Raw genomic sequence first — 16,591 nt, forward strand, 5'->3', positions numbered from 1 at the left:
AGTATTTTGGGGTGCCTGGGTGGCTCAGTCAGTTAAGCAGCTGCTTTTGGCTCAGGTCATGATCATGATCTCAGGGTCCTGGGATGGAGCCCCGCATCGGGCTCCCTGCTCCTCGGGGAACCTGCTTCTCCCTCTCCCTCTGCCCCGTCCCCTACTTGTGCACACGCTCTCTCAAATAAATAAATAAATAAAATCTTAAAAAAAAAAAAGGAAGAAGTTCAGTATTTTTCCCTATAAGGGAAGAAGGTCCTAACCAGGAAGGGCCAAGAGGGTGAGAGGAGCAGAGAAAGGACAGAGCACGCAGCACATTCACGTGCAGACGGAGGAAAGAGGAATAGGAAGCAGGGCAGCAAAGACACAGAGAGGAAGGAAACCGAGGCCAAGGCAAGGAGCGAGACGCTGGCCTTGGAGAGGGCAGGGCTGATCTCTTTCTGCTGCATATTTCTGCAGCCTAATACGGCAGTGGGCATAGAGCGGGCTGAAGTAAGAATCAAACAGTGAACAACTGTGTGAGAGACCAAGTAGGAGCGATTTCGGAGACGCAAAGAAAAGAAGTGACGGCCTCTGTAGCGCTTGTGATGCCCGTGGTTCCAAGAGGCAGCATCCCAGGAGAGAGACGCGGGGGAGTGGGCGAAGGCTTGGCGGAAACTCTATGTGGAATGTGATCCGAAAGCCACGGGAGGTGAATAGGAGAAGCAGCGAGCTGCTGTGGGAGAAGGTGAATGGCTAGGGCTCTAACTGACCCCACACAAGGACACAAGCACTACCCCGGCCATGCGGCTCTTCCTTCAAATCCTGCATATGCTCCATATGCTGCCCTAGAGGACACGCAGACGCCACCGCTCATCTGTGGAGACAAGGACTGCCGCCCCGACGTGGGGAGACCTGCCTGCACCCCTGGCAGCTCCTGGGGGCGGCTCCTCAGCACGGGCGGGTAGCTTGCTTTCCCAGACAGGAACTATGCAGACAGGGGCAGGGACTGCGGCCAGTAGGTGACTCAGGCAGTGTTTACCAGCCAGGTGGGTGCCCACCACCTTCAGAGGGGCAGACTGGGCTGACTGGGCTGTGTCACACTTCCTGGAAGCATTTCTTCAGTTCTATTTTTGAAGACACACAACTTCCAGAGTGACATCTCTCCTGATGACTTCAAAAGGCATTTCAATCAGCAGCCGGAACCAACGTCCTATACATACTTGACCAACCCAACTCTACTCACTCCCCAACACGTCCACACGTGACAGGGCAAGTGGCCGGAAAATGCCTCGCAGCCTCTCTAAGGGCAATAGGGAACGGTGCAGTACCACAGGGCCATGATGAGGACCCAGGAGGTCAGAGTCACCATCTTACCCAATAGGCAGGACTTCTGTGGCCCACAGAAGGGGGCACGTGAGCTCGGACTCCTAAGCTAACTGGCTCACAGGTCAGAGAGTGCTGTATTACAAAAGATCACAGGGCTTCTTTTATAAATTAACTTTATAAATTAACTTTATAAAGTCAAGCACTCTTGTAGACTGCAGAGAGAGGGTAAATTAGTATAACTCTCTGGAATTTGGCAGTTTGGTGAAGTTTACCAATGGCCTTAACATTTTGGTTCATTCAAAATTATATAAACACACAGACACTCTTAAAACCGAATACCTACCAAGTTGCCAGGAACGATGCTGGGGAGTAGGGAGACAATGTTACCAAGAGAGACCAAGTGACTGTCCTCAAAGGGCTTCTGTTCCAGTCAGGAATTCAGACAGTTCAGAGATAAGGTTTTTTTTTTTTTTTAAGATGTTATTTATTTTTTTATTTTAGAGAGAGAACGCACATGCAAGTGCGCAAGTGAGGGGAGGAGCAGAGTGGGGAGAGGGGGAGGGGGAAAGAATTTCAAGCCCCCTCAATGGGGGGCCTCAATCCCATGACCCCAAGATCATGACCCAAGCAGAAACCGAGAGTCTGACATTCAACCAACCGAGCCACCCAGGCGCCCCGACAGTTAAGCAATGAATTAACAAACAAGATGATTTCTGAGTACAGGAAGCATTAGATATAATAGCAAAAGATGATAAATAACCATCAGCAGGACTGGTTAAATAAATAAGCTCAGATACACTCATAAGATGGAATACTGCTCTGCTTTGTTAAAAATGCATTCTTGGGGCGCCTGGGTGGCTTCAGTAGGTTAAGCAGCTGCCCTTCAGCTCAGGTCATGATCCCAGAGTCCTGCGATCGAGGCCCCCACCCCCACCCCCCAGGCTCCCTGCTCATCGGGAAGTCCGCTTCTCCCTCTTTCCCGCATTCCCCCCCATGTGCGCTCTCTCTCTCTCTTGAATCTCAAATAAATAAATAAAATCTTAAAAATAAAATAAAATAAAAATGCATCCTTGAAAACTATATTCAAATTGTTAGTGATATAAATGTTTAAAGTATCACAATTATGTTTGGTGAAAGAAGACAATCGCAAAAGCACATATTGTATAACCCCATTTCTATGAAATGTCCAGAGAAGGCAAATCTGTGGAAACAAAAAGTAGATGAGTGGTTGCCTTGGGCTGGGGGCAGGGGAGGAAATAATGGGGAGTGAATGCTAATGGATACAAGACTGCCTTCTGGGATGATGAGAAGGTTCTAAAATTAAATTATAGCAATGGTTACACAACTCTGCAAATATACTCAAAACCATCAAATTGTACATTTGATGGTGAACTTTATGGTATCTGAATCTGCTAAATAATAGTATCACAATATGACTTCGGTGTGGTTTTCAAAAAGAGGGTGTAGGGAGGTGTGTGTGTGTGAGAGAGAGAGAGAGAAGGCATGAAAGAATGAATATTCATGAAAATATTAACCATGGTAATTCTCTGGGAGGAAGATTCTAAGGTAGCTTTTATTTTCTTCTTTATACTTCTCTGTATTTTCCAAATATTTTAAAATGTAGACGTTAACTGTTTAACTGATCAATCAGCCAGGGTTTTAAAAGCTGTAAGAGGACCTTAAGTAGATCCAAGACACAGAACTAGAAAGGTCTGCCTATTGTCTTACCTTGGGTATCGCTTCTCCGCCTTTTGGCTAAGATCAAGTGTGGATATATCTGCGGTTGTCACAGTCTTTGCACCAAAGATAACCAGAGGGCTAAGCAAACAAATTTTGTATTTCAGATAAATCAGACCAAATAGGTCCCAGTTAAGAAGGGTCTGCCAACCGCAGGCAGAGCTTACTCCCCTCTACAAATGCTTTAAAAGAAAACCAGTGGGGCGCCTGGGTGGCTCAGCTGGTTAAGCGTCAGACCTTGATTTGGCTCAGGTCATGATCTCGGGGTCATGGGATAGAGTCCCATGTCAGGCTCTGTGCTGGGCGTGGAGTCTGTTTCTCTCCCTTTCTCTCTCCCTCTGCCCCTCTCCACCCGCCCCCTCCCCCAAAAAAGAAAGAAAACCAGTTGTCACCATAAAGCTCAGATACTATCAAAGAATGCAGAAGAATATCAAAGATTTGAGCAGATGCGGTCAAAAATCTCCTGGACGTGTTAAAGGAGTCATTTCCTGGTTGTGAAGTGTGAGGCCCTCAGGACAATCGCTGTCACGTCCCACTGACTCCTCTGATCAATGACCTCAGAGGCACCTTTCTGAGAAGTCAGTGGTCCCCCCAATCAGGCTTGCCACCTCAAGTCAATGGGGAGTTTTAAATGCAGATTTCTGGACATCATTCCTGGAAATCCTAATTCAAGAGGCCTGAAGCAAGGCCCAGGAATCTACATTTTTTTCCAAAATTCCCTGACGCATCTACCAGCTGAGCCACGTCTGGGAATCATGGGACTAGATACTGTCTGAGACATCCAGTGACCAGGCCAGCCTGCACATCTGGCTGCAAAGCCACAAGGATCCCACTCGGCCAGCGCTGGGGATCAAAAGGGTACTAAGTGCAGAAAGGGAAACTCCATGGGGAAATTCCATGCATGTCTAGCAATGAGTGCTAGAGCCTGGGGAGGCAGCTAGTGAATCCCTATGAAAAAGCCTGTTTTAGAAGGTTCTCTCAGGCCCAGTGATCTTGGATGTTCACCTGGGAAAAGAGGGTAACCAGTACAACTTCTACTCTGGGAGACTAAAAGAATCATTGCCCTCTAACAACACAAACATGAGCCAGCAAGCTTTGCAGCCCCCAAGGAATCAGAAGCAGAAAGGGACACGGTGAGGTGTGGCAGAAAGAGCTCTGGGTCTGAGTCACACAGCTGTGGGTTCAAATCCCCGCTTTCCATTACTGGCTATCTGTGGATTAAAGATGGCTACCATCCCTTTGCTACTCCTCCCATCAAGATGTGGAGTCTAGTTCCGCTCCTGAATCTGGGCTGGCCAGTGACTGCTCTGACCAGCAGACTTTGGCAGAGGCCCCACCACAGAGTGTACAGGCTGCTGAGAGAATGTGTCAACCTAGTGTTCAAACAAACAACCCCACAGTAAGTACCCTTTCACCAACAAGCTCCCACTTTTGGAACCCTTTTTGGCCAAGGGTACCCCTTCATATACAAAGTACAGGAACTATTTACAATTCCCCTACAACTGGGAGGGACCCTGCCAACAAGTGCCCAATGTTCCAAGGATGACTCACCTTCTCCCACCACACCAGTGTCCCCTCTGGCCTCTCTTCTTCCTGCTACAGTGTCTTCTTTGTCCTAGTCACCTGGGTTCAAAAAGTCAACCTCTCAGGCTCCTCTGTCTCTTTTCAGCATCCAGGAACGGCCAAGACCTCACCTCTCCAGTCACCCCCACCTTTCCAACCCCATGGCCCCCAAAAGACAGTCTTCAAGGCCAGGCAGACCTGAGTGCTGTTCTGCAACTTACTAGCTGTGGACCATACACAAGCTTCTTATCTCTTTAAGGCTTAGTCTCCTCAGCTGCAAACTAAATTTGTAGTCCTTTCAAAGATAAGAAAACCTAGAGGTTAAGTACATAGTACAGAGAAGGTGCTCAATACGAAGCAACTGTTTTCACCTAAGTTAATACAGATATCTCCTCAGCTAATTCTCTTGCTGTGTCTCTCTCTCCATTTTGACTCCTCTAGTATAATGCTAGCACATTAATTGTCCAAGATGACAGCTACCACATGATTCTCCTACTCAAGGGCCTTCTGCTGGCTCCCACTGTTCTCACATCAATCTCAGCTTCTCAGCCAAGCGTGTCGGATTAGCTACAATAATGGCTGCCCACTGTCATGCTGGCCTGCCCCAGCCAATCCCATCCTCACTACGACTTGCTGCTGGGGGCAGCCTTCTAAAATGGCTCACAATAATACCTTCCTCCTGACCCACAAAAACTGCAAGATCACAAATGTCGTTTTAAGCCACTAAGTTTTGGGGTCATTTGTTATGAGGCAATAGATAACTGATACTCTTGATTTGCCCGAACACATCTAAGCTGTTGCTCCTTTACTCACACTTGCCCTTCCCACATCCAGCCTACTGCGATCCTTTCCCGCCTGCAAGGCCCACCTCCCAGGCCAGTGCTCACCCCGAGGCATCAACCAGCTTCCTCCAGGAGCCTTTCCCTCTCCCCCCACACGCTTCCCACACACATCTCCATCTCTGCATCTGTCACGCAGTATCATTGTCAATCTGTTCATCTGGGTGCAAAATGACACTGGGTGCAAAATAATGGCAAGGTTATTCACTACAACAAAAGACTGGAAATCACCTGTACATCCATGAATAAATAGAGAATGGCACACCCGTAAACAAATGAGGGAGCAGTTAAAAAGAATGAGGAAGCTCCACAGTGTATTGGTATGCCAGGAGGGACAACATACTATACGTGAAGCAAGGGGCAGACTAGTGATCGCAGCGGACAGCCATCTGCCTGAAAGGTAATAACGTAATAATAGAAAATATATAGGTACATGCTCATAAATGAAAGTGACCAAGAGGGCTGCCTCCATGAGGTGGTACTGGGCAGCTGAGAGACAGGGGAGGGAAAGAGGGAATACCTTCTGAATTTTGTAGCATGTCAATAATTACCTATTCAAAAATAAACAGCTCCAAAGACTGACAGCTTTCCCCCTGAGATCAGGAATAAGATAAGGACGTCCACTCTCACCAGGTCTGTTCAATACTGTACTGAAGATTCTAGCCAAGGTAATTAGGAAAGAGAAAAAAAAAATAAAAGTTATCTGGGTTGGAAAGGAAATAGTAAAACTACATTACCAGATAACATGATCTTACATGACATGATCTTAGAAAATCCTAAGAAATCCACTAAAAAGCTATTAGAACTAATAAACAAATTCAGCAAGGTTAAATGATACAAGATTGATATATAAAATTAATCATAAAATCCTCAACAAAATATTAGCAAACTGAATTCAACAATACATTAAAAGGATCAGATACCATGATCAAGTAGGATTTATTCCAGGGATGCAACAAGGATGGTTCAATATCCACAAATCAATCAACATAATACACTACATTAACAAAATGAAGAGTAAAATCATATAATCATCTCAATAGATGCAGAAAAAGCATTTAACAAAATTTAACATCTGTTTATGATAAAAACTTAACCAAGCAGGTATAGAGGGAACATGTCTCAACATAATAAAGGCCATATATGACAAGCCCACAGCTAACATCATACTCAGTGATGAAAAGCTGAAAATTTTTTCTCTAAGATCAGAAACAAGACAAGGATGCCCACTCTTGCCACTTTTATTCAACATAGTATTGGAAGTCCTAGCCACAAGAATTAGGCAAGAAAAAGAAATAAAAGGCACCCAAATTGGAAAAGAACAAGTAAAACTGTCACTCTTTGTAGATGACATGATACTATCATAGAAAACCCTAAAACTTACACCATGAAACTAATAAATGAGTTCAGTAAAGTTGCTGGATACAAAATCAATATGCAGAAATCTGTTGCATTTCTATATACTATAATGAACTATCAGAAAGAGAAATTAAAAAAATTTACAATTGCATCAAAAAGAATAAAATAGCCAGGAATAAATTTAGCCAAGGAAGTGAAACACCTATACTGTAAAAACTATAAGACACTGCTGAAAAGAACTGAAGACAACACAAATAAATGGAAAAATATCCCCTGCTCATGGACTGGAAGAATTACTATTGTTAAAATGTCCATACTACCCCAAACACTCTACAGATTCAATGCAATTCCTATCAAAATATCGATGGCATTTTTCACAGAACTAAAACAAATAATCCTAGAATGTTAATGATACCACAAAAGACCCTGAATAGTGAAAACAATCTTGAAAAAGAAGAACAAAGCTGGAGGTATCATGCTCCCAGATTTCAAACTACACTACAAAGCTACGGTAATCAAAACAGTATGGTATTGGCACAGAAACAGACACAGAAGTGAATGGAACAGAAGAGAGAGTCCAGAAATAAACCCACACTTATATGGCCAATTAATTTACACAAAGAAGTCAAGAATATATAATAGGCAAATCTCTTCAATAAACGGTGATGGGAAAACTAGACAGCTACATGCAAAAGAATGAAACTGGACTACTTTCTTACACTACATACAAAAATAAAGTCAAAACAGATTAAAGACTCAAATGTAAGATGTAAAACCATAAAACTCCTAGAAGAAAACATAGGCTATATAAGCTCTTTGACATTGGTCTCAATAATATTTTTTTTTTTTTTGGATCTGTCTCCTCGGGCAAGGACAATAAAAGCAAAAATAAATAAATGGGATTACATCAAACTAAAAAGCTTTTGCATAGCAAAGGAAACAATCAATAAAACAAAAGGCAACATACTGAATGGGAGAAGATATTTGAGAATGATACATCTGATAAGGGGTTAACATCCAAAGTTTGTATGAGTTTAAAGAACTCCTACAACTCAACAGCAAAAACAAACAAACAAAAACCAATCTGATTAAAAACTGAGCACCGGAACTGAATAGACATTTTTCCAAAAAAAGATACACAAATGGCCAACGGGCACATGAAAAGACACTCAACATCATTAACCATCAGGGAAATGCAAATCAAAACCACAATGAGATACTGCCTTACATTTGTAATAGTTAGAATGGCTATTATCAAAAAAACAAGAAATAAGTGTTGGCGAGAGTATGGAAAAAAATGAACTCTAGCACACTTTTGGTAGAAATGTATATTGTTGCAGTCACCATGAAAACCAGTATGGAGGTTCCTCAAGAAATTAAAACTACTATATGATCCAGCAATTCCACCTCTAGGTATTTATCTGAAGAAAATGAAAACACTGGGACATTAAGTTAAGTGTCCAACTCTTGATCTCAGCTCAGGTCTTGATCTCAGGGTTGAGTTCAAGCTCTGCGTTGGGCTCCACACCCAGTGTAGAGCCTACTTAAAAAAAAAAAAAATGGGGCACCTGGGTGGCTCAGTCAGTTAAGCGTCTGCCTTCAGCTCAGGTCATGATCTCAGGGTCCTGGGATAGAGCCCCACATTGGGCTCCCTGCTCAGTGGGGAGTCTGCTTCTTCCTCTCCCTCTGCCCTTCCCCCTGCTTGTGCTCTCGCATGCTTGCTCTCTCAAATAAATAAAATAAAAACACTAACTTGAAAAGACATATGTACCCCTATGTTCATTGCAGCATTATTTACAATAGCCCAGATATGGAAACAACTTAAATGTCCACTAATATTCTACACAATGGAATATCATTCAGCCATAAAAAAGAATGGAATCTTGCCATGTGTGATCATGTGAATGGACCTAGAGGGTAGTGTGCTAAGAACTAAGTCAGACAGAGGAAGACAGATACCATACAATTTCACCTATATGTAGAATCTAAAAAGCAAACAATCAAACAAAACCGGAAGGGTAAATTCATAGATACAGAGGACAAACTGATGGTTGACAGAGTGGGTGGGGGGGGAGTGGATGAAATAGGTGACGGAGATTAAGAGGTACAAACTTCCAGTTATAAAATAAACAAGACACGAGGATATAATGTACAGCATAGGGAATATAGTCAATAATACTGTAACAATATTTGTTTGGGGACAGATGGTAACTAGACTTACTGTGGTGACTATTTTGTACTGTATATATTGAATCACTTTGTTGTACACCTGAAACTCAATACAATATTGCACGTCAATAATCATTTTTTAAAAATCAATCATATTTCCACACACTAGCAGTGAACCAAGAAGTCCAAAAGTCCGAAGTCTATTAAGAGTCCTAGAAGTAGAGGAAAGAGACATTGAAGGAAACAAATAGTAGAAAATGTCCCAAGGACTCTTCAGCCATTAGGGCCCTGCAAGAATTAAGGAAAGAAGACAAATACCTAGCTATATCCTGTTGATATGCCTAAATTCCAAGAATAAAGAAAATCCTTACATCTTTCAGAGCGAAAAAAAACCAGATTACTTACTTACGAAGTACCCAGAATCCAATTAACTTCATTATTCATACTGAAACATGGAGCAGTGACCTCAAAATTCTAAGGATTCTATACTCAATCAAGCTATCGATCACAAGTGAGGGCATGGGAACTCTTGTACACTGCTGTTGGGAATGTCAAACAGTGTAGCCACTACAGAAAACAGTACGGTGGTTCCTTAAAAAATTAAAAATAGGGGCGCCTGGGTGGCTCAGTCGTTAAGCGCCTGCCTTCGGCTCAGGTCATGATTCCAGGTCCTGGGATCGAGCCCCGCATCGGGCTCCCTGCTCCGCGGGAAGCCTGCTTCTCCCTCTCCCACTCCCCTGCTTGTATTCCCTCTCTCGCTGTGTCTCTCTCTCTGTCAAATAAATAAATAAAATCTTAAAAAAAAAAAAAAAAAAATTAAAAATAAAATTAGCACATGATCCAGCAATTCTACTTCTGGGTATATACACCCCAAAACACTGAAAGCAGGGCCATGAACAGATATTTTTACATCCATATTTATAGTAGCACATTCACACAGCCAAAAGGTGAAAGCTACAGATGAACGGATCGTCAACGGAGGAATGGATCAACGAAATGTGCTAGGGGCATACCTTATACTTACTGCAGGTTCAGCTCCAGACCACCGCAATCAAGCACACATCACAATAAAGCGAGTCCAGTGTTTTTTTGTTTCCCAGGGCAAAGAAGGAATGCCCACACTATGCTGTAGTCTATTAAGTGTGCAAGAGCACTATGTCTTAAAAATGGACATACCTTAATTACAAAACACTTTATTGCTAAAAAATGCTAACCATCATCTGAGCTTTCAAGGACTCGTCATCACTGATCACACAGATCACAACAAATATAATAAAAATGAAAAAGTTTAAAATATTGCAGTTATTACCAAAATGTGACACAAAGAGGTGAAATGAGCAAATGCTGTTGAAAAAATGGTGCCAGGAGACTTGCTCCACGCAGGTTTGCCACAAACCTTCACTTCATTTAAAAAAAAAAAAAAGCAGTATCTCCAAAGCACAATAAAGTGAAGTGCAGTAAAACAAGGTAAGCCTGTATATACATACAATGGAATATTATTCAGCCTTAAAAGGTAAGGACATTAACATAACAACATGGATGAACCCTGAAGACAGGATGTTGAGTGAGGTAAGCCAGAGTCACAAAAGCAAAACTACTGGATGATTCCACTCCTGACCTACTGAGCCTAGTCGAATGCCTAGAGACAGAAAGTAGAACAGTGGTTGCCAGGGGCTGGGGGCAAGGGGTGGGGTGGGGCATTATTTACAAAGTTTCATTTTTGCAAGATGAAAAAAAGTTCTGGAGATGGATGGTGGTGATGGTTGTACAACAGTGTGGATATACTAAATGCCACTGAACTGTACGTTTAAAAAATGGTTAAAATAATAAATTTTATGTTATGTATATTTTATAATGAAAAATAAATAGCTAATCAACCTAATAAACAAATAAATGAGTGAGGGCACTGTGCAGCCACTTTGGTAGTTCCTCAAAATGTCAAACACAGAGTTATTAGCACATGACCTGGCAATCCCATCCCTAGGTATACTCCCAAAAGAACTGAAAGCACATGTCCACACAAAAGCCTATAAATGAACGTTCGTAGCAGCCAAAAAACTGGACACAACCCAACTGTTGAATGGATAAGCAAAACGCAGTATTTCCCATCAAGTAGAAATAAAGAGGAATGAAGTACCATTACGTGCTACTTAGACAGCAAGTACACAGATGAACCTTGACAACGTTACACTGAGTGAAAGAAGACAGACACAAAAGGCCACACATTGTATGATTCCATTTATACAAAATGTCTGAAATAGGGAAATCCATAGAGAAGGATAGGTTAGTGGCTGAGGGGAGAGTGGTACTGGGACTAACTATTAATAGGTACAGGGTTTGTTTTGTGGTGACGGGAATGTTCTGGAATTAGCGGTGATACACCATAGTAAGTATACCAAAAACCACTGAGGTGCACACTTTAAAGTAGCGAATTTTATGTTATGTGAAGTAGATCTCAATTTTTAAAATGCTGGAGAAAGATACAGAATGTAACATAAACCGGGCGCCTGGGTGGTGCAGTCCGTTAGGTATCAGCCTTTGGCTCGGGTCATGATCCTGGAGTCCTAGGATCGAGTCCGGAGTTGGGTTCCCTGCTCAGCAGGGGAGTCTGCTTCTCCCTCTGCTCCTTCTCTCTCTCTCAAATAAAAAAATAAAATCTTAAAAAAAAAAAAAGAATGTAACATAAACTGCTCACAATCTGCCTCGTGGCTCAGTGATTCGAAAGCTTGTCTCTGTCCATGCCCTCTCGCCCTGCAAGGCAGCCTGTCTGTCCCCTCCACCCCCTGTGTCCCCCGGCACTCTCTGGTTGCTCACCAGCCCCGCATCGCCCCCATGACTTCCCGCTTTCTGACTCTTGGGCAAGGCCTGCCCCCGCCTCACCAGACCCACCCCTTTCCTGGCGGGTCTCCACCTCCTACATAGACCTACGCAGGACCGTCTGGAGGCTGAGACACCAGCCCCAGGAGTCACCCCAGACGAGCTGCCCAATGACGGGGACTGCAGTTACAAGCGTGTGTCAGCTGAGGGATTTGGTTTCACGCAGGAACTTAATTATAGCTCAGGAATGGAGGAAGGGAGAGGAGCAGTGCAGGCTTGAGGGGACGGACAGGAAGCTACCCTGCTCTGTGGTCCAGACGGCATCTGCCAGGTCGCACCAGGACTGGGATCCACAGGAAAACAAGTATGACCCAGTCAGGCCCACAGCAACACACAGCTTATGGAAATCATCCTGTTCGTAATCACGAATTCCTGGCCCCACCACGCAACACCAGCCTGTGTGCAGACCAGAGTGGTCCAGAAAAAACCTGAGATGCCAAGTCTCACTCACCCTCAGGGCTCAGATAGGCCTTTTCCTCACCTACTGCCAGGGACCCCATTTTACTCTGTGAGAAATAAAGGGGAGGCATAGCTTATTCCTCCCAGAACACCCCATCTTTAGTTTTCTCCCTGACTCTGGGCTGTTTTTCTAGAATGGAATCTGAGCTGCTGAGGATGCTGGGAACATCTTCCCTATGCCCGACTAGTATGCTCAGACCCCTGCCTACCGCCCAGTGAGGTACCACGGAGCAGCTAACACACGGTGTCAGCAGGGCCGGGTCTACCAGACCTGTCAGACCACTTGGCCTGGACCCTGCCAGGTGGGGAAAGTAGACCAGATGCAAGTTCATGGGAAGAGCAGGGCCTCGGTGGAGGAGCATGTCCCACTGAGACGTATTTCCTTCTCCCTGTTTCCGACCCATATCTGGGCTCCTTATTCTCTACGCTTCTGCCTGGTCATCCTGTTTGCCCTGTCAGCGAGGAGTCCCCACTGCCATCCGCAGCTGCCCTGACCCCCCAACCTATCATCCAATTCCTTCTCCAGAACCAGGGACCCAGGCCCTCCTCTCTATTATTCTTCCCAAGCACCCCCCTCCCCCCAAGCTGAGGCACGGTCCTTCCCATCTCCTCTCTGTGTACCTTTTTTTCTGAAATCATGAGAGGGTTCTCCCTAAAAGCCATGAAAAGAAACCTTCAGACTGGAGGCGGTATCCTTTCTGGGTTTTGTATGGAAGGAGAAAAAAAGGCAGACGGGTGGGGAGGGAGAGCAGACAGGGAGGGGGGTAGGGAGAAATACGGATGGGGAGAAATAGGCACCTTTTTCCCTCTGCCCTTTAAACCATCACAGCAATGAACAGTCATTCAGTCCTTCCCAGATGCCTCCCTTTGGGCAAGATGCCTTTCTTTGCTCAATCACAAAGGGCAGGGAAGGTTAGAGAGCAGACAGAAGAAACCACCTGAAAAATGGGAAAGGCAAGTCCCAGAACTGACTGTTAAATAATATCCCACTTTTCAAAGAAAACCAAGTAAGTACACACAGAAAATCTGAAAGAACATAGACTAAAATTTACAGCAGTCACTTATGGATGCTATGATAATGTATGACTTTTAGTTCCTTCTCAGTGCTCAGCTGTATTTTCTTTTCTTATTGAAGTATAATTGACATACATTAGTTTCAGGTGCACAACATAATGATTCAACATTTATACCCAATGCAAAAAGATCTCCACAATAAGTCTAGTCACCATCCGTTACCATACAAACTTACAAATATTTTTTTCCTCTGGTAATGAGAACGTTTAAGATTTACTTTCTTACCAACTTTCAAATTTGTAATACAGTATTATTGACTATACTGCATGCTATCCATTATAGCCCCATGACTTAAGTATTTTTTTTCAGACTTTACTTGAGATATACATATAGAGAGAGAAAGAGTGCGTGCAAGCGCAAGCACGTGTGAACAGGGGAAGGGCAAAGGGAGAGGGAGAAGCAGACTCCCCGCTGAGCAGGGAGCCCAACGTGGGGCTCGATCTCAGGACCTAGAGATCATGACCTGGACCGAAGGCAGACGCTTAACCGACTGAGCCACCCAGGCACCCCGACTTAAGTATTCTAATTGTATATTATGAATAAGCACTATTTATATAATTAAAACATTTTAAAATAAATTAAAAACCACACACATGGAAACGCTTGTGCCCGAGTGCCAGCTCCAGATCCTAAGAAACACTGTTTCCCAAATACCCATAATACTGGCCACTGGTGGTATCTGATGAACTTCTGAGCCCCCAAGTACAAGTTTCCAAAGATGTCCTTCACTGTTACTAGCTACAACAGCTTGCCAGTGGCAAGCTCCTCCTTCAGAACCTTGGGCCCAAGCACCCAGAACCACCTGGTAATGTCTGCACCCATGGGACACATGCCCCAACCCCTCCAGAGCTCACAACCCAAAGCCAGAGCCTCAGAAAGGTGCAAAAGCAAAACCAGGGCCGGGGGCTGTGGACTGCAGGCAGCTGCCATGGGAATTACTCTGTGGGGTCTTGCAGGCAGTCACTGACTACAGCCAACATTCTGATGGAAACAGGACAACCAATAGTCTTGAAGTTCTGTTTAGTCCAACCAACATTTACTGGCATCCACCGCGTGGTGCGAGGTGCCAAGGGTCCAGAGATATGCTAACAAAATAATCAACACCTAATGAGTGCCACAGCTGTGCCTTGACATGGACGAGCTCTCTGAATCCTCAAGTCCCCCGAGGGGTAGGGTCTACGGTTCGCTCCCCGACGTTACAGACAAGGAAGCCATCAAGGCATAAAGTGACTTGCCTAAAGCTACCAGTGGGGCCAGAACGGAGACCCACGGATTCTGGCTCCTAACCAGGACCCCATATTCCCTCGAAGTTCTTGGCCTCAGAAACAGCCAGTGAGCTAAAAATATAAAGAGTGCCACATGCTACTTCCTGTTCCGCTCCAGGGGAGAGGCTCATTCCCTTCTGATAGGCAAAGAAATGAGGAGCGCAACTGTCCCTCTGTCCAGGACCCCCTGGGCCTATGGCTGACCTGAGGAGCTCATCAAGGCAAGCAGTTGAGCACAGTCCCCAGGGCCCAGCCGAGGGCACCAAGATGCCACCTAGGCCTGCCTCTGCCTCTTTTGATGCCCAATGCCTTCCTTGCACCCCAACCCCAGCCTCTAGCCAGAAGTGGGAGCAGAAATAAAAAGAGCTCTCTAAAAATAAACCAGGGATGGCAAGGTACAAGAAAGGAGAAAAATACAAGGCCACTGCTGGTTTGAGCCCAGTGTCCTGCTGGACTAGGTAGGGCCCATACTGCTGAGCAGGACAGGTCCAGAGCCCTGATTTCCCCTTCAGCCTCCGCTCACGGCCTGCAGATGCACACGTGCACACACTCATAAGCACAGGGGGTCCAAAGGGGTTTAAACCTCAGCTCCGTCATTTGTCAGGTGTGTGACCTGAGTAAGCTGTTTATCGTCTGATCCTACACCTCCTCATCTGTTAAATGGCTATACCAATACGCGCCTCTTGCAGGCTGTGTGAGGGACAGTGAGCTCATCCATGGCGTGACGTCTGGGCCAAGGGAGAAGCCGAATAAAGGCAACTTCCCTTCCTTTCTTCTCTCCCTATGTGCATATCTGGGCCCCCTTCTCCTTCTTCTCTCCCTTCACCAGACTGAAAACGGGCTGATTGGTCACTTGGATCAGAGATTGTTTTTTTCCTCCTACAAGTCTCTTCCACTCTACATGCCTGGCCCACCAGTTGGCCGGTTATTTCTTCTGGTTTGAGGGGGGCTGCACACTACCTTGAAGCAGATCCAGGGAGACACTAAATGCAGCCATATTCTCAGGACCTCCTCTTCCCACTGACCTGGAACAAGACTCTGCAGGGGGCTCCAAAGCCTGCCAACATTTGGTTCTGCTCAGTGACCAACAAGACACTCTGCTGTGCTCGAAAGCAGGGAGTGTTCTTGGAAGTCAATACCAGTCTGGCCAGTCAAGCAGGTACTTTCCAAACTGGAAGAATTAGATTCAACCATCCATCCTCCTTGGCGAGGCCCTGCTGTGTGGTAATCAAAGACACAGCTTTACACACCTGGGTTCAAATCTCAGCTCTGCCACTTACTAGTTGCGCAGCTTTAGGCAAATTTCCTAACAGTCTGAGCCTCGGCACGCTCATCTGTAAAAAGGGTGTGATGACTCCTACGTCTCAGGGTTGTGGGCATTAAACAAGGTGATGCATGGGAAGTAATTAGCACAGTGCATTCAATACCTGAGAGCCACAGCCTCACTTGGCTCCTGATAGCTACTGACTTCTGTCGGGAATGGGAAGGGGATTAGACACAGGTGAGCCCAGCTCTCAAAAGAACTCACAGTCCGAGCCTAGAATGTGGACAGTAACTCCACCATAATATACTATGGTAGGTGCTGAGCCAGAGGTATGAGAAAGGAGCCTTACTAGGACCCCCAGTGGAGGAAGTGGAGAGAAGGAGACATATGGAAAAGATTCTGCCAAAACCAAAAACCTCAGTTGTCTCCACTAAGCTTCAACCAAAGGGAAGAGCAAGAACTAGGAAAGGGGGCCTTAAGTTTCCTTCTACAGATGTCTGACTGCTGCCCCGTGAAATGACTTCCCAGACAGGGCTCTGGGGTAGGTTAGTGCCAGGGCTACTCTGGGAAGCAAGCCGCTTAGGCCGGCCATCCAGGCACTCTTCCGTCTGACAAGAGCTCGGTGAGCACCTCTGCACAAGGCACTTGCCCATCAAGAGCCAATTTCTGGGGAGATGATCTAAGTG

General features: G+C 45.1%; 1 protein-coding gene across 8 annotated transcripts in view; it reads right to left on the bottom strand.

The window, feature by feature from the left end:
- Window positions 1-16,591, bottom strand: part of PPARD (peroxisome proliferator activated receptor delta) — an 80,059-nt gene that overhangs the window by 50,268 nt on the left and 13,200 nt on the right. For 3 of the 8 annotated variants that reach the window (XM_078055438.1, XM_078055439.1, XM_078055442.1), the window contains one exon: window positions 5,990-6,097. The exons of the other annotated variants lie outside the window; for them this stretch is intronic. The gene's annotated coding sequence lies outside the window, so the exon portion shown is untranslated. The remainder of the gene's footprint in view (window positions 1-5,989; window positions 6,098-16,591) is intronic. 8 annotated transcript variants of the gene reach the window in all.

The sequence above is a fragment of the Halichoerus grypus genome, chromosome 9 (assembly GCF_964656455.1).
Source record: "Halichoerus grypus chromosome 9, mHalGry1.hap1.1, whole genome shotgun sequence".
In the NCBI taxonomy this organism is placed as follows: domain Eukaryota; kingdom Metazoa; phylum Chordata; class Mammalia; order Carnivora; family Phocidae; genus Halichoerus; species Halichoerus grypus.